The following is a 27,981-nucleotide window of genomic DNA, read 5'->3' as shown; positions in this document are numbered from 1 at the left end:
GTCTTTTTCATCTTTGCAAGTTCTTGAAATTATCCTCTTCATGGAGGATTCCAGGTGCTTAACATCTGCAGCTTGTGAAGCAACCCCCAAATCTATCTTTTCCATAGTAAAATCCTCCTCTGTAGCCTTGTCTACATCCCTTCCTAGAATTGTTTTAGCTACTTCAGTCATCCAGTGACGTGTTGTTTCATCTACACCAAGCATTGCTTGTGTTTTGAGTTTCTTTGGATTTGACACCTTTCCCAAGCATTGCTAACCATGTCCTCCATTGGAATTGTGACCGGCACCACACTTCGTTTCTTTCCAATAGCAGCTTCCAACCATCTTGGTGCGTTTGCAGGTTCCTTAGGTGGTGGAGTTGTCTATACGTCTGGTGAAGTGATAATTACCAAGGTATTCATGGGATCTTGCTGAATTTCCTCTTCCTTATTTGTGTCCATTTCCTACATCTCGGGCTCATCTTGATCCTGTAGATCCATTGCTTGTTCAAGCTCCTCACTGGGGTCCAAGTCTACAACAACCTGTTTCAAGATGGGCTCCCTACTCTTCTTTTTTCTCCTGGACCGAGTTACTTGAGCAACTGTCAAATCGGATGGCGACCTCTTTGACCTTCTAGGTTGAATTTTCTCTACAACAGGCCTTGAAATGCCCGCTACCACCATGAAAACTGGAAATTCTTCTGGAGAACAAACCTATTTTTACCTTCAACGCCTCCAATTTACTCAAGAATGGAAGCTGCAACCTTCTCAAATATGGAAATAAATTCATACACATTTCCTTCAATCAGATGGGAAAATATGTATAGAGCCACACACGCTTCATCATGATTTACCCAAGTGTGCGAAGTAACAGTGAAATGATAAAAATCTGACACCTTCTTAATTATCCATCACTTTCGCACAAGTAATTGATGTTCTCATGATTGCTTTCCATATTTAGAATTTTAAATTGCCGAATAAGGGAATATTCTTTCTTGTCACGCCACTTTTATTTTCACCAAAAAGCCTTAGAGTTAGTTTTGAAATGAACCCATGAACCTTGAACCATTTGAATCTCTTGACAAAAAGTTCAACGGTTCAAGTTCATTTAAGAGATATAATAGTGAGTGAGCGGCACACACAACAACACCAGGAACGAGCGACAATAAGGACTATTAAACATGAGCCTTGAACCTTTTGAACCGCTTGAGATTTGGTTCAAGGTTCAAGACCGCATATCAACTTAAAACATAAGGACTCACACTCTTTACATAGCGATACATTATCGTGACTCACAAAAGGCATTTTGAACCTTGAATCTTTTGAACCTCTTAAAATTTGGTTCAACGGGTTCAGAACATCAAAGACCACAAACAAAGGTGCACTTGTTCACATGACGACAAAGACCACAAATGACTCTTTTTTAAAACGCGCTTTGAACCTTGAACCATTTGAACTTTTAGAAAGAGTTCAATGGTTCAAGCACGAGGGAAAACAATTGACCCAACGAAAGTAAAGGCACAAAAGGCAACTCGCGAGTATGAATACTTTAAAGAGAAAAATTGCGGGGGCACTAACGCTCTTAAAATTGATTTGTCTTATGCCTGTGGCTTTTTATTTTTATTCGTGATAGTTTAATTTGGGTATTCATTTGATATCCTTGTGGTATACCAGCAATATAATTCAAACCCTTTCACTCTTTCTAGGTCGGTGATGATGTGTTTATGCACATGTTGGTTGGAATTTTAAGGGAGAATGGTGTGGACGATAGGGTACTATTGTTTGATAGTCATACTAGAACAACGCTTGCATTTATGACACTGCATAGTGATGAAGAATGAGAGTTTATGTTTTATCACAACCCTAGTGCCGACACGCTCTTGACCGAGGCTAAACTTGATAGGGACTTGATACAACAAGTATGTCCGAAAAATAATCCAATCATTTATGATTTTGAACTCTCTGATCATTTTTTAAAAATGCCTTCCCTCAATTAGGATTGTCTTATGGAATTGCTTCTACAACTCAAAAAATTATTGTGTTCAAAAATTAAGTGATGATCTTGTTGACATTCTCTTAACAAACGTAATGGAAAAATAGACATAATGTAATATTTTGTCACTTTATCCAACTTGTGAAAACATAAGTTCATCTTTTTTCCTTCATGTGACTGCTTCATATGGCACATTGCAGTATATCAATTTGATCTTTTCTAATTTACATTACCCAGTTGTTTTCTTGTATGGAAGGGTTTATTTTCTCACTTTTAATTCTAAGGTCCAAAATAATGTTGTGAGTTTATTGCCTCTTCTAGCTACTCATCACAATATCAGGACTGAGGGTAATTTATAATTGTTTGTGATGATATAAATCTTTTTGTAAATATGTTTTGCTAAGAAATGAATCTCTCATTTGCAGGCACACATATTTCACTATGGATCAATCAATTTAATTGTAGAGCCATGCAAATCAACCCATCTTGTAGCTTTGAGAATGGCAAAAGACACGTGCTCTCTTATATTATGATACTAATCTCAAAATGCCATTGTGGCCCTCTCTAGAAGAAGCTCGGAAAGACATCTTAAGCATCTGGTGTAACGCCAACTTAATCAAGGTGCTTATTCCTTATCTATGGAATTTAATAAGAAATAAATTGAAAAAGGATTGGTACAAATACTTACATTCTCTGTTTTATAGAAAAAGTTTCAACATTTGTTTTAATCTTTATTTGCCTCACATAACTTGTAATTGTCTAACACTCATGGAAATTGATTATATACATCCAAAGGGGTTTGGTACAATTTACATGACCCGTTTCAATGCTATCTTTTCCATCTCTATCCATCTCACAAATAAGGTGTTAGAGATGAGGACTAATTATTTTGATTTTTTGTGCAGGTCAGTGAGAATGAAGTAGAGTTCCTTATAGATGGAGGAGACTATGAAAATGATGAAGTAATCATGTCCCTTATGCATCTAGGGACTCAAGTTATTGCTTGTAAATGTAGGAGAAAAAGGTTGCAGATATTATACCAAGGTTGGTATTTGTGAATAACTTGGGAAATCAGTGTTTAAGGTGAAATTTTTGATTCATTTGTTTTCTTGTGGATGTTTCTTCTATTTCTCATTATAAATGTCTCAAACTTTGCATTCACAAGCATTTTCTGCATATTGTCATGTTTGGGTATCTTCCAAAAAGGGAATAGTCCTATAGGCCCTTGATGATGGTTACCAATGAGGGACAAACTATAATTATTCCACAAGTTGTTCTATATTCTCATAAATATTTGTGGAAACAACTGTGTAGGATCAAAAAATATTTATTTCCTAAAATCTTTATCAGAAAGGTGCCACTGTGTATGATTTCTAAAATCTCTTATTACTATATTAATATCAATATAGAAAGAAAATGTTGTCCTAATGATTATTCTAGATAGAAAAGTTGTTAAAACATTTTTTTGATCATCCTTTTCTTTACACTTAGGACTTTTAAGGAAGAGTAAATAACTTCTAAGTGAACACAGTCGATACAATAGGTGTTGGGGATGCATTTGTTGGGGCATTTTTTTCTAAGTTGGTCAAGGATGTCATTGCTTAAGTTAACTTTAGTCTTCATGCTCCACCATGCATATACAATACCGTTTTTGTATCTCTTTGTTATCAGAATTTCAAGTCGTTTGATTTGTAGTCCATTGTTTGTACTTTGGATTTGAATCCATCCATATCCAATCTTAAGACTGCAAGAAAAATCCTCTGAGGTGACTTTGTTAAATATTTTCCCTTATTGTTAAAATGTATCATACTATCTCTAATATATATTAATTTATCACAACAACTTTCTACTTTCTTACCTCTACTTCATCACTATTTATCTCTATTATGTGGCATATCTGATTATCCCAACTTTAAGACCTTGTTTTTATTCTTTTACTCTTGACCTCTGTCATGATCATGTGTTGTAAAGGAAGTGTTTCATATTCAGTATGTCATTTGAGTAATCAGTTTTATTGTATTCACACGATGAGAAGCAACTGAGAGAAGCACTCCTTTTTGTGAATGTTGCTAGTGCTATAACTCCTAATTCTTGTGAATGATGCTAGTGCTATAACTCCTAATTCTTGAAAAGCTAAACCACCCCTATTTACTCCCTACCATCTGGCAAGGTATGTCTTTTGTTGATCACATTGTCTACACAAGGCTTATTTCATTGACCGACCTTTTCCTTCACACCACATCATACCTGTAGAAGAGAGGCATATGCATATCATACATTTTACTTAGGATAAAGTAAGTATTGGAAAGACAAGTACTTCAAGTATAGTATCCTTCAAGATATGATCATTCATAAAAGATTTCCATGAATGTGGTAAGATATATTGCCTAGACCAGTTTATCACACTTAGCCTAGAATGTTTTTTTAAATAATAATAATTAAATTAAAATTAGTTTTCAATGATTGTTGCATGATGCATTGATTGACATGCAAATTGAAGCTCGGTTCACTATTTCTCCATATCAAAATTTGCACCCTGCATATTCACAAAAACTATGTTTGAAGTCCATTTTATCAATTCCATCACATATATTCCCTATTATTATAAAGGGACTTTATAATACTTTTACTATTGTAATTGGTTGAAGTTTTAAACATCTAATAAAAAGGTAAAGGTTTGTCTAAAGATGTTGTAATGTTAATAATTTCAAAAGGGTTTTTATTTTCTCCTTTTAAAGCATTATATGTCAACTCAAGGCATACTTAAGACAAATCATGAGCCAAGACCTTTTGATCCATGTAGCAGAATGCCAGAGAACCAGTTGGAACAACTAACTTGCTATAGTCACAGTATCATGAATAGTGGGAATCAATCTTGTTCAAAGGGCGACAAAAAGGTTCAATGAAACTTTGATGAATGAGGACATGATAAAAGGGTATGAAACTCTATTTGGAAGAGTTTGAACCTGGAAACCCACTCCAGAAGGTCAAAAAAATTCAAAATACAATTTGGAGAATGATCTTGGTATGTGTTCTTATCTACCAACTCAGTTTATCCTCATTTACCACATTAGTTTTTGCTTATTTATAAATGGTTGACAAAAGACAAAGAATCATGTGTAGAAATGCAACTTATTTCCATAATGGTTCTTTTTCTTTTTGTATCACCAAATACATATGTTCATCCATAGATTTAGACAAAAAAGACAACCATTCATCTCCTTTGAGGGAATGCCGTGTATAAATCATTCAGACTAATAAAATTTTAATACATTTTTGTATACATCTTTTAGATTTATGACTGAATAATATGTATTCATATCAGAGTCGGTAATTATAATTCTTTTTTGCACTTAACATGTCTAAATTCTAGCAATTTAGAGTTTTGCACACCGGATAGCTCCTAGAATCCAAGCCACCTTTACAAAAATTTATGAAAAATTATTCCTCCCTACAAATATTCCTTCACAATCCAATTGTACAAATAGCACAATAGTAACCAGCATCCCACACATCTGTCATGTTCACGTGAAGATAGCCTTTTTTATAAAAATTCTAACATGGCGTAAGGAATACAAAAGAATGCTTCCAAATGGACCATTGAAATAATATGACTTCCTTCATAAGTGCTCTAAGGTATTCTCATCCTCTGCTATGTTGTTGGCTCTGATAACCTCTTTAACATGTACTCTCTTTGGGATAGCTAATGGAACCTTCTCATCAACACTAGATTTGCAACCAACCTCTTTCCCATCAATATTAATTTTTCATCTTCCTTTCTACAGGTATTTATCACATTTCCTAGACTTCAATACTTATTGTTCCTCCAACTAGTCTACTTGAGAATCTTTTGTAAGCATTGGCACATTTCCTTATATACTCCTTTTGTAATACACTTTTAACATTGTCGAAGCCTCCACTGATTGCATTTTCTCTTTCTTTTTCCATGTTCCCATATGTCACATGCACCATTCGACAAAACTCAGAAAGCTTCTTCTACATGCATTACTCTGCCTTTTTACAATTACTAAATTTTTGTGTCATCAAATTTATAGATACAGTTTTAGACACTTTGCAACTGTGAACATCCTTTTCTATCTCACATGCAACATTGTGGTCATCAAACCTCGAAAAAACTATTTTGTATAATTTTCAATTGTGAATGTGCTTTTCCAATTACAATGATTATAAATCACTTTTTCGCTTGTATATGGCATATCTTTGCCTATTACATTTCAAAATTACTTTTCCTAGCACATGCAACATTGTGATCATCAAACCTCGAAAAAACTATTTTACACAATTTTCAATTGTAAATGTGCTTTTCCAATTACAATAATTATTGTAGACACCTAAAATTGTCAAGTCTAATTAAATAAATATTTTATTTATTTATTTATCTAAGCTTAATTCTTCTATTAATTAAATAAATATTTATTTATTTAATTAATTCATTTATCCTCTTCTAACCTTATTTCTCATTTAAATAAATACATTTATTTATTTAAATTATCCTTTTTCCTAAATTAAATAAATATTTTATTTATTTAATTATCCCACTTCTATTAATTAAATAAATCTTTATTTATTTAATTAATTCATTAACCTTTTCTACCCATGACACATGTCATTCATCTCTTAATTCATACACTACCTACCCCTTTCATTATTTTATTATTTCTTTTACCTACCCTCTAATCATAGCCGACCTCCTTTTACACCTCTCAATCTTATCCCTCCATTTCATATAGTGTCTTCTATATAAGGAGATGCTTCCTTCATTATCAAACCCCAACTATCTAACTACCTGGCTAATCAATTTATGCACTTGACTACACTACTCTTTTGAGCATATGCGATCCTACTTGCAACCACATTCCGTTCTTTGTTGAGCTCTTGTGCACATAAAATCTGAGAGCAAATATATCAAGCAAGATCAATGGAGATAGGAAGAATGGAGATCAAAACCCTATTGGACATGTGATGGTATAATCTTTGTGATTTCATTTGATTTGTATTGGCTTAGGTAATCTTCATATGTTATGGTGGATCTTTGTTGTTGTTAGGCTAGGGTTTTGTGGTTGAATTCATTTAGCCTTTCAATACTGTTATTATTGTTATCCATTTTCACCGAATACATTTTGGCACGCCCGGTGGGACTCTTGTCCCTTTTTACATTTAACACCCTTGTTGCAAATTTTGTGTTTTGAAGTTGTAGATCTGACATTTTCGACATCATTTTGATATTTTTGCGTCTACGTACTTTCGGATTGTGTTTTCGATTTTCTGGCGCGTCTGCGACATCTGGAATCACGTCTATGTTATCGACAATATTTTATTTTGCAGATTCTAGAAATCGTGTCTGTGTTCCTCAGTCGCGTCTGCGGTGTTTTTAGATGCGTCTGTGTCTAGAAGTCGCATATGGGTTCTGGAGCCGCGTCTGTGTTTCACAGAGCCACATCTGCGTCAGGAAGTCATGTCTGTGTCGAAGGTAACCACGTCTGTGTGCATCGGTTTCATTTTTTTTTGGGTTTATTGATTTGGTTTTGGGTTTTGCATTTAAGGTTTCAGATCTAGTTTATTTTGATCTAACATTTTTAGATCTAGCTGACAAAATTGGTGCAGCTTGTCTTGAAAGCAAAATCATTTTGTTGAAGGCCCCTATTTTCACAAAGTCTTTTGGATTTAATATTTAACTAACTTGTGTGCTTGTAGGAAGGGGTGATTATTTGAAACAATCCAAACTACTAACAACTCTTTGGTGCAGGTCCTTGGCAAAGGTTTTTTGGATTTTTATTGTGTGCCTTGTTTTCATAGACTAGCAAACACTTCAATTGGTGCACTAAAATTGAATCATTGTCTTTTGTGTCTTGAGCAATAGGCTCTTTTTGTTTAATCTTTAGAGGGTCTGTCTTCCCGTGTGGTCATTAGGACTACTAGTGACAAGAAAATGACCCAAGTGGTAGTGAGGAAAACCCACCTCTTCCAAACCACTATAAACAATTGTATTCATGGTGAAAACTATGGATAACGTGTGCTGATTAGTTCATACTGACACTATGTCTCCCCATAAACCTGTTTGATCAAATTTATTTGATCAGTTATAGGGCGTAACCCCTACTGACTAGGAGCCTTCTGTATTTACAGAGCTGAAAGTGCTGCATGTATGGCCACACGAGCGGATGCCCTTACTAGCACCTTTTTGTTTTAGAAGCCCAAATCCTTCTAGTTGTTGGGGTAGGAGGTCAGACCTCTGGTAGTGGCCCACACACATACCGTTCTTAGTAGAGATACAAAGTTCAACATGGGGAGTTTTCATGGGGACTGATGCTTGGCTGACCCGAGAAGTGAGTGCCGAGGGTGGAGCCAGTGAGGTCAAGCATCTAAGTATACGCTCTGAATAGCGTAGCCTCGGGGGGTAAAACCGCATGTGGGATCAACAACTATTGTCTTGGCCAACCATAAGAATTGTGCTTGACTTATTTTAAACATTCAAAACATTCAAGACCAAACAGAAAAACATTGTGTCTTTTGTGTCTTCAAGTGTATGCAAAACATTTTTTACATCAAACAACACACTTTTCTTGGAGTCATTTTGAGTCTAGACACTTGCAAACATTGACTCTTCATCAACATTGTGTCCTCTTGTCACAAAAAATAGTCAGATTTGGTCACAACAAAACAACTTCACAGATTGGAAAAAATTGCACAAATTTTGCAGAAACACGTCTGTGTCGAACATAATAACATCTGTGTTGTATAACAGTGTCTGTGAAGGTCAGAAACACGTTTGTGTTTCTAGAATCAATAGTGCACTTTACAAAAATCTTAGAAATGCGTCTATGTTAAACAGAACCACGTCTATGTTAGGAAATCACGTCTGTGTAGTATACAAGCGCATCTATGATCAGAATTGAAAAAAACTTTTACAATCCAGCAAGCAAACATAGTCAGTTTTGGAATTCTTGAGCTTCCTAGGTCATTTCTCCATGGTTTCATTTTGCATTCAACCTGTCTTTGGGTCTCACAAAGTCCATCATTTCTTTACACCTCACATTACATTCACATTTGTCTAAACTTGAGTCAAAAGGTCACTTGCTTGTCCTCATCATACTTTGTCAACACACTACATACAACAACATTTTGGTAAGTGGTCCCTCATCAAGGTCTCTCACCTTTGGGTCTCATTTGGTCTTACTTAGAGTCAAGGTCAACTTACCTCATCAAGAGAAACTATTCTCTCTTTGGAAGTCACACCTACTCTACTACATACATACTTGGTCTTACACTTTGGACATTGCAAGTACACCTCAGATTCATTTACATTCCATCCAACTCTTGGTCTTCCATAATTTTTCCATTTTCATCTAGTCTCACACATCTTGGTCAATACCTAGTTCATGGTTGAAACCCATCTTCAAAAATCTAGGAGAGAAACTAAAGAGGCTCAAGAGTTTGCAAACATGAGTGTCTATGAGTATGACAATGATGTCTTTTTCAATACCGATCATAACACATTACCTGACATGGATGCCTATAGAAATATTCCAAATATTGAGAACATGGACACTACAAACAACAATGATACACACAAGGACAATATGTACAACTTTTCCGTACATTCGGCGGATGTGGAAGAATCCATTAAGGACCCCTGTTTCAATCAATTGATTGAGGAAATAATGAGGAGGGATAGACAATACTTCTTACAAATTATGGCACAAAGTGGAGCCAAGATACCTCATGATTTTGACATGTCTCAAATAATGGAAAATCGACCTTTGCAACAAACTCACTCCAACATGGATCAAAGGAGGCCTAATAATGGAGGCAATAGAGGACCACATATGGTACCTGAATCACCATCATCTTTGTTTCAAAAACCAGAGGTCTCACATACACAGGGTCAAGCATATGATACTCACCTTCGTAGACCATTATGGAAGTCTTATGCAAAAAGATATGCTCAATCACATACCAATGCTAAGGATCAACCACCAAAGCAATTGGATATTCAAAGGCATGCTCAAAATTTGGACACAAGAAAACCCCGTGTCAAATTTGGGAGTAACACATTAGAACATGACATGCCTGTAGAGTATGGTATACATGGACAAAATAGATATGGCATTCCTCAACATGAATCTATACCAAGTGGTCCATATATGCAACATCACTATAGACCTCCTCCATATGAACATGTGTATGATCAATATCATCCATATATGCAACATGCTCCTCCTCCAATTGGTGCCTCAAGCATGGGGTATGGTCCAAGAAGTCGATCTCCACCTAAGAGCAATTTGGAGCAACAAATCAGGGACTTACAAAAGAAAATGGAAGACATAAATATACCAAAGCCAACATACACAATGAGAGACATATGTCCTTATCCATTTGACAAGAGCATTCCAATGCCTCCATTTCTTACACACTTTGTGACACCTAAGTTTGATAAGTACAGAGGCAAAGGGGATCCTAAGGCACACATAAGATAGTTTTTCATAGCTTGCATTGATGTAGCAGCGGAAGAGACATATTTGATGAGATTATTCCCACAAAGCCTAGGTGATCAAGCTATGGAATGGTTCTCCCAACTTCCACCTAGAATTAAGTCATGGGGTGACTTAGCAGAGGCATTTATCCAACATTTCTCCTACAATATAGAGACAGACATATCAATCACTACTTTGTACAACACCAAGCAAAGGGATGGAGAATCTTTTTCATCATTTTTACAAAGATGGAGAAATCTAGCCAGTAGATGCTCTTGTGAAATTCCACAAAAACAAATGGTAGAGATGTTCACACAAATGTTAACAAAGAAATTGGATATGATCTAAGGAAAGCTTGTTTGTCCACCTTCAAGGATGTCATTGAAAAAGGCTTAGCAACAGAGAAGGTCCTAATTGAACAAGGAGTCATTAAGATATTCAAGGAAAACAAAGATGACTTTAAAGGAAAGGACAAGCCAAGATTTTGGAATAAAAACAAGAACACAGTCAATGATGGTGTTGTTGATGCCAACACAGTGTGACCCAAATTCATTTTTTCGGGATCAAGTTCTACAAACAATCAAGTGAATACTCAAACAACTTCCAGATCACGAAGGAAGTACACCCCATTGGGAGAACCACTTGAGTCAATTTTCAAAAAGCTAGTGGCAAACAAGGTAATCACTATTCCATATTTTCCTCCATATGAGCCAAAGGTCAAACCAAATTGGTGGAATGATGATGAATATTGTGAATTTCATAAAAGCAAGGGACATAAAATAGGAAATTGTCATTGACTGAAGAACACCATACAAGATCTCATTGATAGAGGTGACATTGAGATTGAGGGACACTCATCCAATCAAGAACATGAGATGTTTAAGGAACCATTCCCAAAACATGACAAGGGAAAAGCTAAAGCCATAGATGACCAAACCAACTATACCAGAGAAAACTATAACTATGATTCAACTATCAATCACATTTAAATGGACAATTACGTCTCTACCATTATCATCAAGGAAAAAAACCCTGAGAATTCTACCTAGAGACCTAAGATTGTCCTAAAAGGTGTTGGATCTTCTTCTGAACCTACCTCTGAATGTCATGTTACAACCCATCGAGGTAAATTCACTTTGCAAGGTGCTCCAACCAAAAACACCCCTTCTTCATCAACGAAGCCTGAGTACGACCTTGTAGAACAGTTAGGGAAGATACCCGTGCTCATCTCCATCCTTGAGCTCTTACGCATATCCCCCGCACATAAGGCTATTCTAGACAAAATCTTGAGAGACACTGCCATTCCTACTGATCTAAATGTGGACCAATTTCAAGCCATGGTGGGATACCTTTCCATTCCTCATTCCCTTACATTCACAAAAGCCGACGACACCTCCGTAAGTCAGCCACATAATGCACCACTACACATTGAAGCCTTCATACACAAACATCGAATAAAACGAGTCCTGATAGATGGAGGAGCTGGTCTAAACATTTTTACATTGAGCACAATTAATCAATTGGGATATTCTGATAAAGCTATGAATTCTACAAACAAAATTACCATCAAAGCATATGATGATGAAGAGCGTTCATCCAAGGGCACAGTCACCTTACCTCTCAGAGTTGGGCCAGTTATGAAGGATGTGGTTTGTCAAGTCCTATATTTAGATCTCACTTACAACATATTGCTAGGACATCCTTGGATTCATGAAATGAGGGCACTCCCAATGCATTAAGTTTCCTCACAATGGGGTGGAGGTAACAGTTAACGATGATCCTAATCCGTTCATATACTGCAATAACCTGAGATCAAAAACTGAGACCATCATTCCCAGTAATCGCGAAGCTATTCCTTCTTTGGCATACATTGATCCTGAGTCATTAAAACCTTCGACATCAAAACAAGGTGAGCTTAAAGGCAAATTTCAAGACAAGGGCATGGGGGAATACACTTTAAATCAGACCATTTACTTACAACAAGTCATGAGTTCACCAAAATGATATGGAAGACCACATCCTAACAAGGAAGTATCCATCACTGTACTCAAAAGGGACCCTACTACCTTTCAAAGATGGGGCAAACTGGAAGAGGAAGACTTATACAAAATGCTTTACAAGGACCTTGAAGAGAATACACAAGATCATATCGGTCTACCATGTGAGAAATATGGCAAAGGTTTCAAGATCCTACAAAAATTCGGGTATGATGGAAAAAGTCCTCTTGGGTTACGAAAGGAAGGCATCATTGAACCTTTACAACTTGAATTGACTTTCAAAAAGGAACGCTCGAAGGGACTTGGTTTCTTGACTTCCAGGGTCCATATTCAAAGGACAGAAGAAGCCTTACAAATCAAAGCTACCAAAATTCAACAAGAAGATCGCTATTCCATAGACTCCAATGAATGGGAATGGGGTTCAGACAAATCTTCTAGTGATTACGAGCTCACTGAAACATTCAGAGAGCCAGATGAACCCATAGAAGAAGAGGAATTTTATAAAAGATTCAAATTTCATAAAGAAACAACCCATGAGGATTCCACACAGTCCTTTTCTCAAGGTCCCAGGTTGAAATCACATAGGATGAGAACACCTATCCCAGAATGTGCTACTAGTGATGATAATTTGGATTCGTTCGCGATAAAGACTAATGAGGAGAGTGCCATCGATGACCTCGATAATTACCTTGACATACCCAAATATAACTGCATCTTCACTCTTAGCCCTACTAACTTCTAAGACATTAAAGGCCTTCCCCTTGTTCACCACCAACTCATTGACTGGGATCATGAAGGACCTGCATAGTTTGACACATTCCAAAATGATGAAGCTTTTATTGACTATCTTGGCATACAAGATGATCTCCCCCCTAGGGACCATAAAGTGGGATACACTATAGAACTCAATAGCATGGCATATTTTGGTGAGGGCGTCAGACCTTCCAGTCGCAGAAATGTGAAAATAAGAACAAACCAAGGGTCTTATGGTGAAAACCACACTGTGGTGCTGTCTGACCTCAAAAAAGTAAAAACAAAGGACATATCTAAGGGCGAAAACCTCTCTGAGGCACCCAAAGATGGAAGGCTCGACATTCTCCCAGCATCATATGAGGAAAAGTCATCCATGTTGGTGGAGGAGACTATCAATACAAACATTGGTACAGAAGAAGTTCCACACAACATATTCCTAGCTCAATCGTTGACAGAGTCAGAAAGGTCAAAATTTATAAGTTTCTTCAAAGAATGACAAATCAACTTTGCATGGTCATACACTGATATGCCTGGATTAGATCCGGATTTGGTAATGCATCATTTGATAGTTAAACTGGGGGCAAAACTAGTGAAACATAAATTAAGAAAGATGCATCCACAAGTCGCATTATTGGTCAAAGCAAAGCTGGAGAAATTACTGGATGTCGGATTCATACACCCAATTGATTATCCTGAATGGATCTCCAACTTAGTGCCTATCAGTAAACCAAATCGTAGCATCAGAATATGTACAAATTTTAGAGACATCAACAAAGCTTGTCCTAAGGATGACTTCCCATTACCAAATATTGACTTGATTGTCAATCTCACAGCAGGTCATGAAATGTTATCATTGATGGATGGATTCTTTGGTTATAATCAAATAAAGATCGCGTCTGAGGATCAACATAAAACATCATTCACTTGTCCTTGGGGAACCTTCTACTGGAATGTCATGCCCTTCGGGCTAAAAAATGCAGGTGCTAGATATCAAAGAGCCATGACTACTATCTTTCATGATCTCATGCATGTAACTATGGAAGATTATGTCGCCAACCTCTTGGGCAAATCAATAGATAGAAATACACATTTGGACATACTTTTAGTCATCTTTGATCGGTTGGAAAAATACAAAGTAAGATTAAACCCCAAGAAATGTGTCTTTAGAGTAACCTCCGGGAAGCTCCTAAGATTCATTGTATCCAAAAGAGGAATCGAAGCTGATCCAGCAAAAGTCAAGGCCATCTTGGAGATGCAACCACCAAGAAATATTAGTCAACTTCAGTCTTTACAAGGGAGACTCCAGTCCATATGAAGATTCATAGCGCAACTTGTAGATAAGTGTAATCCTTTTCAGCACCTGCTACATAAAAACATCAAATTCAAATGGGATGATAACTATCAACAGGATTTCCAGACACTTAAAGATTATCTTCTGAATCTGCCAGTTCTGATGCCACTATTTCTAGATTAGCCTCTGTTACTGTACATATTAGCTACTCCAATAGCACTGGGGGCACTCTTAGCACAACAAATTGCTGAGGGCAAGGAAAAAGTAGTATACTATATCAGTCACACATTGGTGGGATATGAGCTAAACTACACACCAATTGAGCATGCATGTCTTGCCATGGTCTTTGCTTCGCAGAAATTACGACATTACATGCTCACTCATAAGACTAAGTTGGTTGCAAGAATCGATCCATTGAAATACCTTCTCAATAAAGCAACACTTACTGGGTGACTAGCCAAATGGGTGATGATCCTGAGTGAATTCAACATTGAGTATGTGGACAGAAAAGCAATAAAAGGACAAGCCATTGCAAATTAATTAGCGGATGCCCCCATGATAGATGATGTTCCTCTAAGTTCAGAATTTTGAGATGAATCCATTTTAACAATGTCACATGCAAAGCCATGGCAACTGTACTTTGACGACTCATACACACAACATGGGGCAGGAGCTAGCATCCTCTTTATAACTCCTCAAGGGGATTCTATACCAAAATCATATTGCTTATCATTTCCTTGCACTAACAATATAGCGGAATATGAGGCATTAACAACTAGATTACGGATTATAGTTCAGTGGAAGATCCAGGAACTTCATGTTTTTGGGGATTCTCAACTTGTAATCCATCAAGCAACTGATGATTACCAAACAAAAGATGAAAAATTAATGCCTTACAAACAAATGGTGGATGACCTGAAGCAACACTTCACAAAGATAGACTTTGAGCAGATACCAAGAGAGCAGAATCGAGCCGCAGATGCCATGGCTACAATTGCTTCATTGATCGATCTACCTCCAAATGAGACTTGCTATGAGTTCTTGGTGGATAACCTTTTGTTTCCTTCATATGAAATCAATCCTACTGAGATTATATGTGTTGTCGGTCCTGAGTCCCAGATATATGGTTCCATTTTCACATACCTTCATGACAATACCCTACCTCCTGATCTATCAAATAACCAACATCGCACTTTCATTCGCTAATCCTCTTGATATGTCATTTTAGCTGATATCCTATACCAACAAGGTCTAGATGGCACTCTTCTTAGATGTTTAGAAAGCGACGAAGCTCAGATTGTGTTATGTGAAGTACATGAAGGGATATGTGGTCCACATGCTAGTGGTCCTACCTTAGCCAAGAAACTCATCAGGATTGGATATTACTAGCCCAATATGGAAAATGACTCATATCAGTTTGTCAAGAAATGTAAGCAATGTCAAATTCATGGAGACCTCATACATGCGCTAGCACAATAACTTCAACCAATTGCGTCTCCTTGGCCCTTTTGTCAGTGGGGACTCGATCTCATAGGCAAGATTCACCCTCCTTCTTCCAATGGTCATAAATTCATTATCACTGCCACAGAGTATTTCACAAAATGGATTGAGGCCATGCCTCTCACACAAGTCACTGGAAAACAGATTGCTACGTTCATCCTCAACTATATCATTTGCGGATACGGAATTCCTATTTCTATTATCACTGATAACGGGCATCCCTTCAAAAATCAAGATGTTCGTGAACTCTGTGACCACTTCCATATTTCCCATCATTTCTTCACGCCATATTACCCCCAAGGTAATGGTCAAGCTGAGGCATCTAATAAGACAATCCTTAAAATCTTAAAAAAGATAGTCGATGACGTTGGCCGTAATTGGCATATCCAACTTAATCCTGCACTTTGGGCATACCACACAAGTGTTCGCACACCTACAGGAGCTACACCCTATTCACTTGTCTACGATGCTGAAGCCATCTTGCCTATTGAGATTGAGCTACCCTCTTTACGAGTCTCTTTGCAAAACATTATTAGTGATGAAGACTATAGGGTCTCTCGCTTACAAGAACTTGAACTACTGGATGAACGAAGACAAACTACTTTTAATCATCTCAAGGCTTACCAACAATGAATGAGTCACAGCTACAATCACAAGGTCAAGCCTCACACATTTGAGGTAGGTGATTTATTTCTCAAAGAAAACCCCAAAAATCAGCAAGACAGAGAGAAGAAGGGCAAGTTTGAACCAAATTGGCTTGGTCCTTACATCATCACAATAGCATATGGATCTGGTGGATATCAACTCTCAACTACAGAGGGTGAACCTTTGGAGGATCCTATCAATAGCATGCACCTTCGCAGGTTTTACACATAGCTTTTCAGAGTATCCTAATTCAAAAAATATAGAAAAATTCAAAAATTTCAAAAATACAAAAAAATCATAAAAAAATAAAAATCGTTACTTGGTGAAAACCTGGCAAACAAGTGCCTTGTGACACCAAAAAAAACATTGAAAAATCAAAAAAAGTAAAGAGAAATAATTTCGTCCAACGGTGAAAACCACTTCGGTGGCACCTTGGGCAAGTACCATGGTGAAAACTGGGTTACCAGCGCCATGTGTAGGGACATTGCTCCTCCCTCCTTCAAGATTCTCTTTCATCACTTCACTTTTCACACACTCACAACCAATTCATCCATAATAAACTTACACATTCCCATCATGGCTTGTTATTGATCTACCCAAGATTGGTTCACCATTCATAATAAACCTCCCTTATCACTCCCTTTCCATCCATAATAAATCAGATCCTATCTGTGGCTAAGGCAAATCCTACGTCTAGTAATGGGTGTGGAATTGAGAACATCACATGTTTCGAGGAGTACAGTTTCTTCCAGCTTCCTTCAGTCTATCCATACACAATTCACAATAAAGCAACATTTGCATCACAGATCCGCAATAAAGTTTCATCTTCTCCACAATAAAGTATCAGTTTCATGGATTCAGTCAGTTTCAGATGAGACAGTAGCAACAATGAGCTTTAACAAATCAAATCTTTCAACAGACTCAGACAACATTATGGTTCAGTGCTATCTATCTTTTTTGTGAAAGTAAACATTGTGACCACAATCAAATAAGACTTATACAAGTGACAAGAGACACTAAACTTGAGGACTACAGTGGATGTTGGTGTCAAGTCTTGGTTTTCTTTTGATGTTATCTTTTGTTGACATGACTTTTAGCTTTTCCAGGATCTCTCTGACTAGAGATTCTATCTCCAGGATGTCTTTGAATAGAAAGGCAAGGATGGGGTATCGTCACCTATTTGTATTTGTTGTCTGTGGATTGTCTTTTAGTAATGCGATGACTTGTCCAAGGATATGAGGACATTATGAGTCTAGTGTGAACTGGGGCATTCCTTGTTTGCAACTATCTTATCTACATGCAAATGGGTACAATGACTTTTTGGGTCGAACATATGCCTCGATTGTCATAACCTACTTGCCACAATAAAGCTCAATGATGATAACGCACAAGAAGCTCTTTCACTTTCATATCTTCTATCTTCCATCACCCTTTCTTGATTGAATTCCATCATCCTTCTCAAGTCCATGTAGTCTACTATCACATGACTGAGTATAATGACACACCAAAAACATTTGCATTTCATGTAGTTGCACTTGCATTACCACATATAAGCATTTCATACATACATATAGATATCACAATTGCATCACATCCTGCATGCAACACATGTTAGCAATCTTACATTTTTATCATGTAAATAATCATTTGCATTATCATATTCATTTGCATTTCATACATTCACATTTACATTTGCATACACAAATAAAACATAAAAGAAAAAATATGTTGCATTTCATCATGTACATATTTGTATCCACATCATAAGCATCACATAGAAGCATCACATAGGTACACATGCATATAGCTGCCACAAAGAAGAATCATCTCATATATATAAATCAATAGTGTCATGATACAATGATGTCAAAATCATATGGCTACAATCACTCGCAAGTGTCTACATCATCATACAAAAATGATACAATACTAATACATAGGGAGCCCTCTACGGCTATGATGAACTCCCTCCCTTGGAGCCGCCTGGCCTTGACAGAATCTGAGCCCCCGAAGGACCCACCCCAAGATCATCCCTCCTGTCCCCTCTATCTGGTGGTGGTGGACGACCCATAACCCCACCACTAGACGTCTGTCTCCTCCGGCTCCCTCCCATAGCTGTTGCTATCCACAATGGTCTATGAAAGCTCCTCGCCCGCTGATCAGCTGGCACTGCACCATAATAGAGATCCTGCCAGTAGCCTATCTCCTCCCCTGCCTGTAGGAGGTAGGCATATCCAGCCCCTGTGTCCTTTGTCGCCTGCCTCTCAGCCCTCAGTGCTGTCTCAGCCTCTGTGTAGCGCTGAATGGCCTGGTCTCACTCCCACTCAGTATCTCTTAGCCACCTCCTGAGTCTATCCCTCTCCCTCTCTAGGTCTTGGATCTCATCTGCCTATCATTGGTAGATCTCCCTCAGCTCATTCAACTCATCCTCTTCTGCCTCAGCCCCCTGTGGCTCCCCCTGTATGGGTGCCTGCCCCTGTGCCTGTGCCTGTACTGGTGGTGGTACCTGTACCTGTCTCTATGCCTACCCCTGTACCTATCCCTATCCCTACACCTGTCTCCCTGTGCTGTTGGCACCTATAGTGATAATCCACCGCGACCCCTCACCACCTGAGCCTGCCTATCCTCTCCACCCTCCCTCCACGGCACCACCCTCCTCTCTCCAACTACTCCCCTCCTCCTTCGTCAGCCTCTACCCCCATCATCATCACCATCACCATCCCCACCACCATCTCCATCTAGTAGCTCTCCTAGATCTGTCAGGCGTGGGAATGGATGCTCGACCTAGTATGCTGTGTACTCGGCATCCATGCTGGCATCCTCGATCTTTGGCCATATGTCCCAGGGTAGGGGCATCATCTCTACTAGTTGTGTAACAACCTGATCATATGATAGTAATGGCCCAAACTACGCCTGATCCCTGACAGTCCGTGCATACATGCCTAAACCCCATGGCATCCATTGGATCCTACCGAACTGCCTGCACACCCTATCCACTAGCTGCCTCTCCAGTACATAGGGCATCCACCCAATCAGATACCTGCTCTGGAAGGTGTAGGGTAGCTCTACCGCATCATCCTCCCACTGCTCACATCCCAGGTATGGCCTCCATATAACCATATCAGTGTCATCAATAACCCACCGCCAGTGCTCTAACCTGCCAATCCGTGGCTGTGAGGTGATCATGTTGTACAAATGCATGAAACTACATCTGTGACCTCTACCCCTGAAGTGTATCAGTCTCATCACTGGTAGCTGCTCATAGGCGCACACCAATAACAATGTGACCTCGCAACCCAATCCCACTGACCCATGGTACACAAACTAATACAACTCGTAATATAGGTGCGCCAGCACACACGGTCCCCAGGCATATCTGGTGTGTTGTGTCACCAGTGTCTCCACTACACCTCTCCAGCCCATAGCCAACCCTCGTGTCACTCTATCCAGACATAAGAACCCACTGATCGCTCCTCCTATCACTCCTGGCAGCGCTAATCCTGTAGCTGTCATGGTGTCCCAAGCCACATGCCCTGCCCTCATCTCCAGTCTTGGATCCTAAAACACTCATCTCAGGGCCTCCCTATCTCCATCTCGATCATATGGAATCAACTCCCCATCGATCGGTATCTGCAGAATCCTATATACATCCTCGAGGGTAACTGTCATCTCCCCCATTGGCAAATGAAAGGTGCAAGTCTCGGAGTGCCACCTCTTCTCCAGTGCAGTTAGCAGTCCCATGTTCGCCTGAAACTCAGGCACATACAAAATATGTCTCAGACCCATAGCCTTAATAGCCACTTGATCCTTGAAGGTCAGCTCAGGTCGCAATCTCTATGTCAATGGGAATCTCTCCCATGACTCCAACATAGGCAAATACTCCTGCAGTTAAGAAAATCAATCATGTCAGTCATAGTGGCATTCACTGTTCATCACAAAATGCTACTTTTTATCTAAGTGCATATGGTATTCTATCCTAGTGACACTCCCTATTCATCACAAAGTGTTGCTTGTATCTTAGTGGTACTCCCTGTTCATCACAAAGTACTATGTGATTGGCACTCACTGTTCATCACAAAGTGCTCCTCACATTTGCACTCCCTGTTCATCACAAAGTACTATGTGATTGGCACTCACTGTTCATCACAAAGTGCTCCTCACATTTGCACTCCCTGTTCATCACAAAGTGCAACTCACATTTGCACTCGCTGTTCATCACAAAGTGCTACTCACATTTGCACTCACTGTTCATCACAAAGTGCTGCTCATATTTTAGTACTCCTTGTTCATTACAAAGTACTATATCTTGGTACTCACTGTTCATCACAAAGTGCCTTGATCTATCCTATCCTAGGGCCTCTACTTGAGTGAATCCTCTTGAGAAGTTTCCTAAATGGCAACGTATGTTCTATCACAGAATTGTCAATCCTAGCCCTATTTGCTATTCTAGTCTTCCCTAGAGGACCTGCTTGAGTGTATCCTCTCAGCAGCTTATCCAATTGACAGTGTATGTTCATCACAAAACTGCTGATTTGACCTAGAAGACACAAATTCACATTTTTTGGACACAAACGCGCTTTCCTGACATAAACACGCTTATAGATTGCATAAATGCGCCTGTTTTACACAGACGTGCCTAGAGCACACAGATGTGCCTATGCTCTGCATAGATGCATCTGGGTGACACAAACGTGCCTTCTTGGCATAGATGCACCTACACAACACAAACACGGCTGCATTTTGCACAGACGCATTTTTCGACACAGACACACTTGGCACAAACACAAACGCACCTAGCGAGCACAGACGCGCCTGGCACCAATGCAGACGTGCCTGGACATTTTTGACATTTTTTGGGCCCTAACCTGGACCACATTTATTACCCTATCTAGCATGCATTAATGACAATAATAGTTTGGTGGTACTTATAGGCTCTCCTACCTCTGCTAGCCTCTGGAATCAGCGAATGTGATCAAATCTATGAACAAAGGCCATCGCTGTTGACTGCTGCTGCTCTATTTCGCTCTGCACTCTACTCTCGTGGATGTGTGGATGACAATGAGGATGTATTTTCCCTCGTGGTCTATCTTATAGACTACCCTAGCCCTAGCCCTCATCTCCCGAGTCAATCTTCATTATCCTATGACTCTGTCACTTTATCCGGTCAGTCCATTCTATCCCTTTCTTTCTTATCGAGAGATTATCTGCGATCTTTTTAGACATTTTTTCATCCAATCTCTCGAGGGGGCATATCATTCCCATCTTGGGGCAACTTTGTATCAGTTCATATTATCTTCTTTGAAACAACGCGACAAGCTGCATTGTCTCAAAGAGGGGCAAAATGTAGACACCTAAAATTGTCAAGTCTAATTAAATAAATATTTTATTTATTTAATTATTTAAGCTTAATTATTCTATTAATTAAATAAATATTTATTTATTTAATTAATTCATTTATCCTCTTCTAAACTTATTTCTCATTTAAATAAATACATTTATTTATTTAAATTATCTTTTTTCCTAAATTAAATAAATATTTTATTTATTTAATTATCCCACTTCTTCTATTAATTAAATAAATCTTTATTTATTTAATTAATTCATTAACCTTTTCTACCCATGACACATGTCATTCATCTCTTAATTCATACACTACCTACCCCTTTTATTATTTTATTATTTCTTTTACCTACTCTCTAATCATAGCCAACCTCCTTTTACACCTCTCAATCTTATCCCTCCATTTCATATAGTGTCTTCTATATAAGGAGATGCCTCCTTCATTATCAAACCCCAACTATCTAACTACCTGGCTAATCAATTTATGCACTTGACTACACTACGCTTTTGAGCATATGCAATCCTACTTGCAACCACATTCCATTCTTTGTTGAGCTCTTGTGCACATAAAATCTAAGAGCAAATATATCAAGCAAGATCAATGGAGATAGGAAGAATGGAGATCAAAACCCTATTGGACATGTGATGGTATAATCTTTGTGATTTCATTTGATTTGCATTGTCTTAGGTAATCTTCATATGTTATGGTGGATCTTTGTTGTTGTTAGGCTAGGGTTTTGTGGTTGAATTCATTTAGCCTTTCAATATTGTTATTATTGTTATCCATTTTCACCGAATACAATTATAAATCACTTTTTCACTTGTATATGGCATATCTTTGCCTATTGCATTTCCAAATTACTTTTCCTAGCTCTTGTGAACTGTATTTATCAGCGTTCGGTTGCACGCAAATAAAAACCTGTAACTGCTAGTATAATAACAAGTGTAGGTATAGCAACAGTACCGTCTCTTAATATTTACATTAATAAGAATGCACTGTCATTCGTACTGCCTTAATATTTACAATAATAAGAATGAACTGACATTCTTAAAACTTGTGCATGCTGCTACATTTTCAGGATTTTTCTACTATTTGTACATTTTCAAGGGTTTGTTCAAGGTTTTGGAGCATTCTGGATTTTACTTTAAGTGAGTGTTTCCAGTTGCCTACTGCCTGCAACTCTTCATCAATGCAAAACATAAATTTCTTCTCTACTATTATTGGAAGGTGAATATCTATAAAACTAATGGGTTGTGTTTATATTATTTTTCTTGTTGTTGAATATTTTTCCCTATGCTTTATTTTAGAAGGACACCCCAATTAAACAATTGTTTTTTTGGTCCTCTGGTCTAAATGTCATGTTTCATGTAGTTTTTGAACCAAATAATGCCCTTTTTTGCAATTTTTTTCTTTTTCCAAGAGGAACATTTAGCTTGTATTTTGAATTTGATTCAAGACGATGAGTGCATTATTAGGTTATAGTAAGTGTACGGTGGAATGTCTTTGCAGAAATTGATCATAGTTAATGATTTAATCAAGCATAACAGCTTTGCCCCTAAGCTAAAATGAATGCAAACCAAGGAAAGAATTACAAAATAACTAAAAATTCTATATATTTTTTTAAGCATTATACTAATATACAGATTCTTTGAAAGAGAATAAATTGTTAAAATTTACTTGAGATTAGCATTCCTACTATCAAAAACTAAATTTAAAGCAATAACTATTGTATTGGATAACAAAACGGAGTAGAGGAGTGAACACGATAAGTGTGTAATATAAGGAAAAGTCATACAAATTACTCTATTACAAATTTACAGCCAGGCGTCAAATCCTACAAATATTTCATCCTTTGGCTAACCTTTTCTCCTCTGAGATGTACACAAAAACCTTTGAATTCTTAGAAGAAGTGTACAAATCTCAAAATTTATATGTATGGCTATCATTCACAACACATATTTCAAGAAAACATAATATTAAGAAAAGATGAAAAGTGGCAAGCATTCTAAAAATAAGAACAATACTTTTTCAGTTTTGCAGAAATTTGAAGTAAAATATTATCCACTGAGTCGTGACAGTAATGCAACTCCCACAATTTTAAGAAATGTTGTGGTAAACCATTGTAAATCTACAAACATGGGTTGTTACCCTTTTTTAAAATATGATAAGCTAGGGTAATATTTAGAAGCCTATGAATGCACTTGTTTTGAACATGTTTGTGATGAAGGGAGCATAGTTAGAAAAAATGCATACCCTTTCAACTCAGCTATGGTTGTCAGTATACTAACACCATCTAGCTTGGACGCGAATGTAGTCCTGTTTCTAATTCTCAAAAGCCTTTGAATTTTCCTTTAAATTTTTTTGTGTGGAATCTACTGAATTCTCACTATTACTATGCTTTGTTTTTCTAGCAGAATAGAAAATTTCAAAATAAGAACAATAGTTTTGTCTCTCCTCATCAAAATATAATGATATTATGCTACAAGTGCTAATTTCTCTAGCTTCAACTGCCTTGATAGAAATGCTTGTAAAATGTCGAGGAAAAGGTATCTGAACTATTTGACAAAACACCTCAAATAAATATGATCTAATTGGGCTAGAGTAGTTGTAGGACATACACAAAAAGTTTTCACATCATACAATATGAGCAAGAAAATTATTGCACAAAACTCATAAATAAATCTAGCACTGAATTTCTCAGCCACAAAAGTACCTTGAAGATTCTTGATGTATGGTGTTGTAAGTCTCAAACTTGAGGAGTAAGGAGTATATCGTGTCATCAAGATCTAAATCAAACACCAATCAAATAAAAAATAGCTTAAGAAAAAAGGACATATTGGACATTGAATCAAATTATCTATTGATTTGGAAAAATTAAGGACATTTTTTAGGTGCTATATTTGTAATTGCACTACTAGTGCTAGACTTATATGTAAATGTGATAGCATATACAAGGCACATGATCTTGTAGACAAAATGCCTCAACAAAATATTCAACTCAGTTTCGGCATGAAATCTCATCAATTAGGAAAAACTAAAATGCAAAATGTGGAAGCATAGACAAACCACCTAAAATCTCTAGCAACACTTCCCTTGCCATGTCATTGCATGCTGTCCAACTTCGTGCAAATAGAAAAAGCCCAAAAATCAAAAGAATAAAAATGTATTTTGGAGAATGAATTATTTTCCAAAGACAATGAAGAATGTCCCTCATATTCCCCTGCAACTCTATTTATGTCATGAACTTCCATAACTATTACAAGTGTAGTAATCTTATAGCAATGTGCCAACAACCTTCTATACAGCTTATGACAGTTGACTCTTAGCTCTACTCTTTGATTCTTCCATGTCATCTTATGTGCTCATTTAAAAAATCAAAAAAACCTAGTAGGATTTCTGATTTTCCTTGAAATTAACCCAACTAGGATTGTTATTGGGTTCCAAAGAAAAATTACTTTAGACATTACAGTCCACGAACAAAATTTAAGAACCATGTAGATATGAACTGCATCTCGATGTAAGGAAATCTGCCAGAACAAAGCCATTTGCTTAGAATCAAAGTTCTTAAAAGTGATAAAAAATAAAGATTTAACTAAAAATAAAATGCATATATTTATAAAATTTGCTAGCGAAGAAGTAGCTTTTGGATCTTTTCTAAAGTGATGGTGGAGATGCTTCAGGTATTGAAAAATGTTCAAACATTTCATACACTATTATATAAATATTTTAAAATGTATGATTGATGAATTTCCATTAATAAATACAGGATGAAGCTCTTCTTATCAATTGAATACTTCAGTTAGAATGGGACATTGAAATTCTTAGTTAAACTGTAGATCTAGTCTTTTTTTTAAATTCTTATTATTACTTTTAGAAAAATCTCTATAGAAAGTATGCAAACATTATTTTTCCATATCAAAATTAATTCACATACATGTATATATATGGAAAATTTAATAAAATATTAGGAGCAATGGTAAACTATAATAGTTTTGTGCTTGTTGTCATGCCCAAACTTTTAGGCACAAATGGAATAATTTAAAAAAAAAAAATACTTAACCAAGTGCAACTAACTTACTAAAATAATGCAAACTAGTTTAGTCTTAGCTATGTCTGAGTGAATCTAACCACTAAGCCAATCTGGCGAAAAACCATCTAAGTTAAAAGCGGATTATAATTCTCCAAAAGTATTATTATTATCTCCCATTAATAAATGATTAAACTCACTTAACAGAGAGTCTCTAAATTAATTGATAAGGAATATTAATAATCCTCATGTAGTCCTTTTATTGCCTAGGGTCTAAATAAATTTGCACTAGCTCATGGACTAAATAAACCTATTAAACAAAATTTCCATTAATTAAAATACCTCATAATTTAAAATTTAAAAAGGGGGCCAACTTGACCCTACATATGTCATTTTAATTCCCTAAGGATTTATCCTCCCAAAGAGTTTTTAAAACATCTTATTAAAATGCTTCTTCATACATATAATAATTGAAAGTGAATTAATTAATTTTACCATTAGCTATTTTAAATCCATATAAATATAAAATTTAATTACATACATATATATGTGTAGATAGCTATATATCTAAGACATATATATATATATATATATATATATATATATATATATATATATATATATATATATATATATATATATATATATATATATATATAAGCAAGTGTGAGGGAATCTATATATATATATATGTGTGTGTGTGTATGTTTATATTCAAAGATTAAAGGGGTTCTTTTTCTTTAATTACTTTTAAAAGAACCCAAAAGGTCCATATGCTAACCCTAACCCAAAATTGGGTTAGGGTTGCATATATATATTTTTGAACAACCCTAAACTTTTATACTATCCACACACATCTCTTATTTTTATAATTTAATTATTTTTTTTTGTGTGTGTTTTGCCCTAACCCGAAAATTGGGTTAGGGCTTTGTAAATGTGTATGCATGTTTTTTTTTTTTGTGTGTGGTGTGTGCAGGTCATGGAAGTGGAAGGCGCGCCTATATTTTCTTTTGGGCAGGTTTTGGGCATGCGTGGGGGTCGAGGCGCTCAAAGGCGGAGGCCAAGCGGCTTGCATGAGAGGGGGGAGCCGAGTGGCGGCCACTGCAGTACCCCACAGGGAGCAGCCGCTATCCACCAACAGTGGTGGCTGCCGCCCACTGCAGGTTACCACAGTGGCGGTCACCACCGCTGGGGGTCACCGTAGTGGCAAGCTTCACCCTGCCCACTGCGGACGGCCCACAGTGAGCGACGTCCGCTCACTGTGGTGCCCGCAAGGGTGAGGGAGACAGCCAGTGGGGTAGGGTTTCTTGGCCCTTCCCCCAGTCTGCACATCGTTAAATTTTTATTTTTTTTTTAAATTTCTTTTTCTTTAAAATGTCTAACTTTTACACACACACACACACACACAGATATATATATATATATATATATATATATATATATATATATATATATATATATATATATATATATATAATATCTCACTTAAGCAAGTTTATGAGTTTTCTCTTTTCTTTTTCAGTATTATTAAATCTATATAATCATGCAGAAATTAGAAAAAAAATGACAGTAAGCTATAGATAAGGTTTCTATATATTTTTTTTATATGATAATATGTATGCTTTATATTTTTTTTTTTGTTGATTAAGGCATTCTATTTATTTCTATCTTATTTAAAAATAAACATTAACAACAAGCTATAATCTATCTATTTTCCTTTTTAAGACTTAGATTCTAACTTTGGAAATGGAACATTAATTAGCTTTATTTTTCTGCAACTAATAAAATGATAGAAAATAGTAATTTATAACAACAACTACATTAGCCTAGAAAACATGTAAATCAACTTAAAGATAGATAGATTAAACCTATTTAACATATTTAGTATTTGTATTTAGCTCAAGAGGCCTATATGCATGCTATTCCCTATTTCCATAATTTTATTTGCATGAAGAATAAAA

General features: G+C 36.9%; 1 pseudogene; it reads left to right on the top strand.

Annotated features, from left to right (window-relative positions):
- The first annotated feature begins 258 nt into the window (after window positions 1-258).
- LOC131874887 (probable fructokinase-4) lies at window positions 259-27,224 on the top strand (annotated as a pseudogene).
- Window positions 27,225-27,981: the final 757 nt, after the last annotated feature.

Source organism: Cryptomeria japonica, chromosome 4 (assembly GCF_030272615.1).
Source record: "Cryptomeria japonica chromosome 4, Sugi_1.0, whole genome shotgun sequence".
Classification (NCBI taxonomy): Eukaryota; Viridiplantae; Streptophyta; class Pinopsida; order Cupressales; family Cupressaceae; genus Cryptomeria; species Cryptomeria japonica.
Note: the sequence above shows the minus strand (reverse complement) of the source record. Positions and strands in the feature narration are given on the sequence as shown.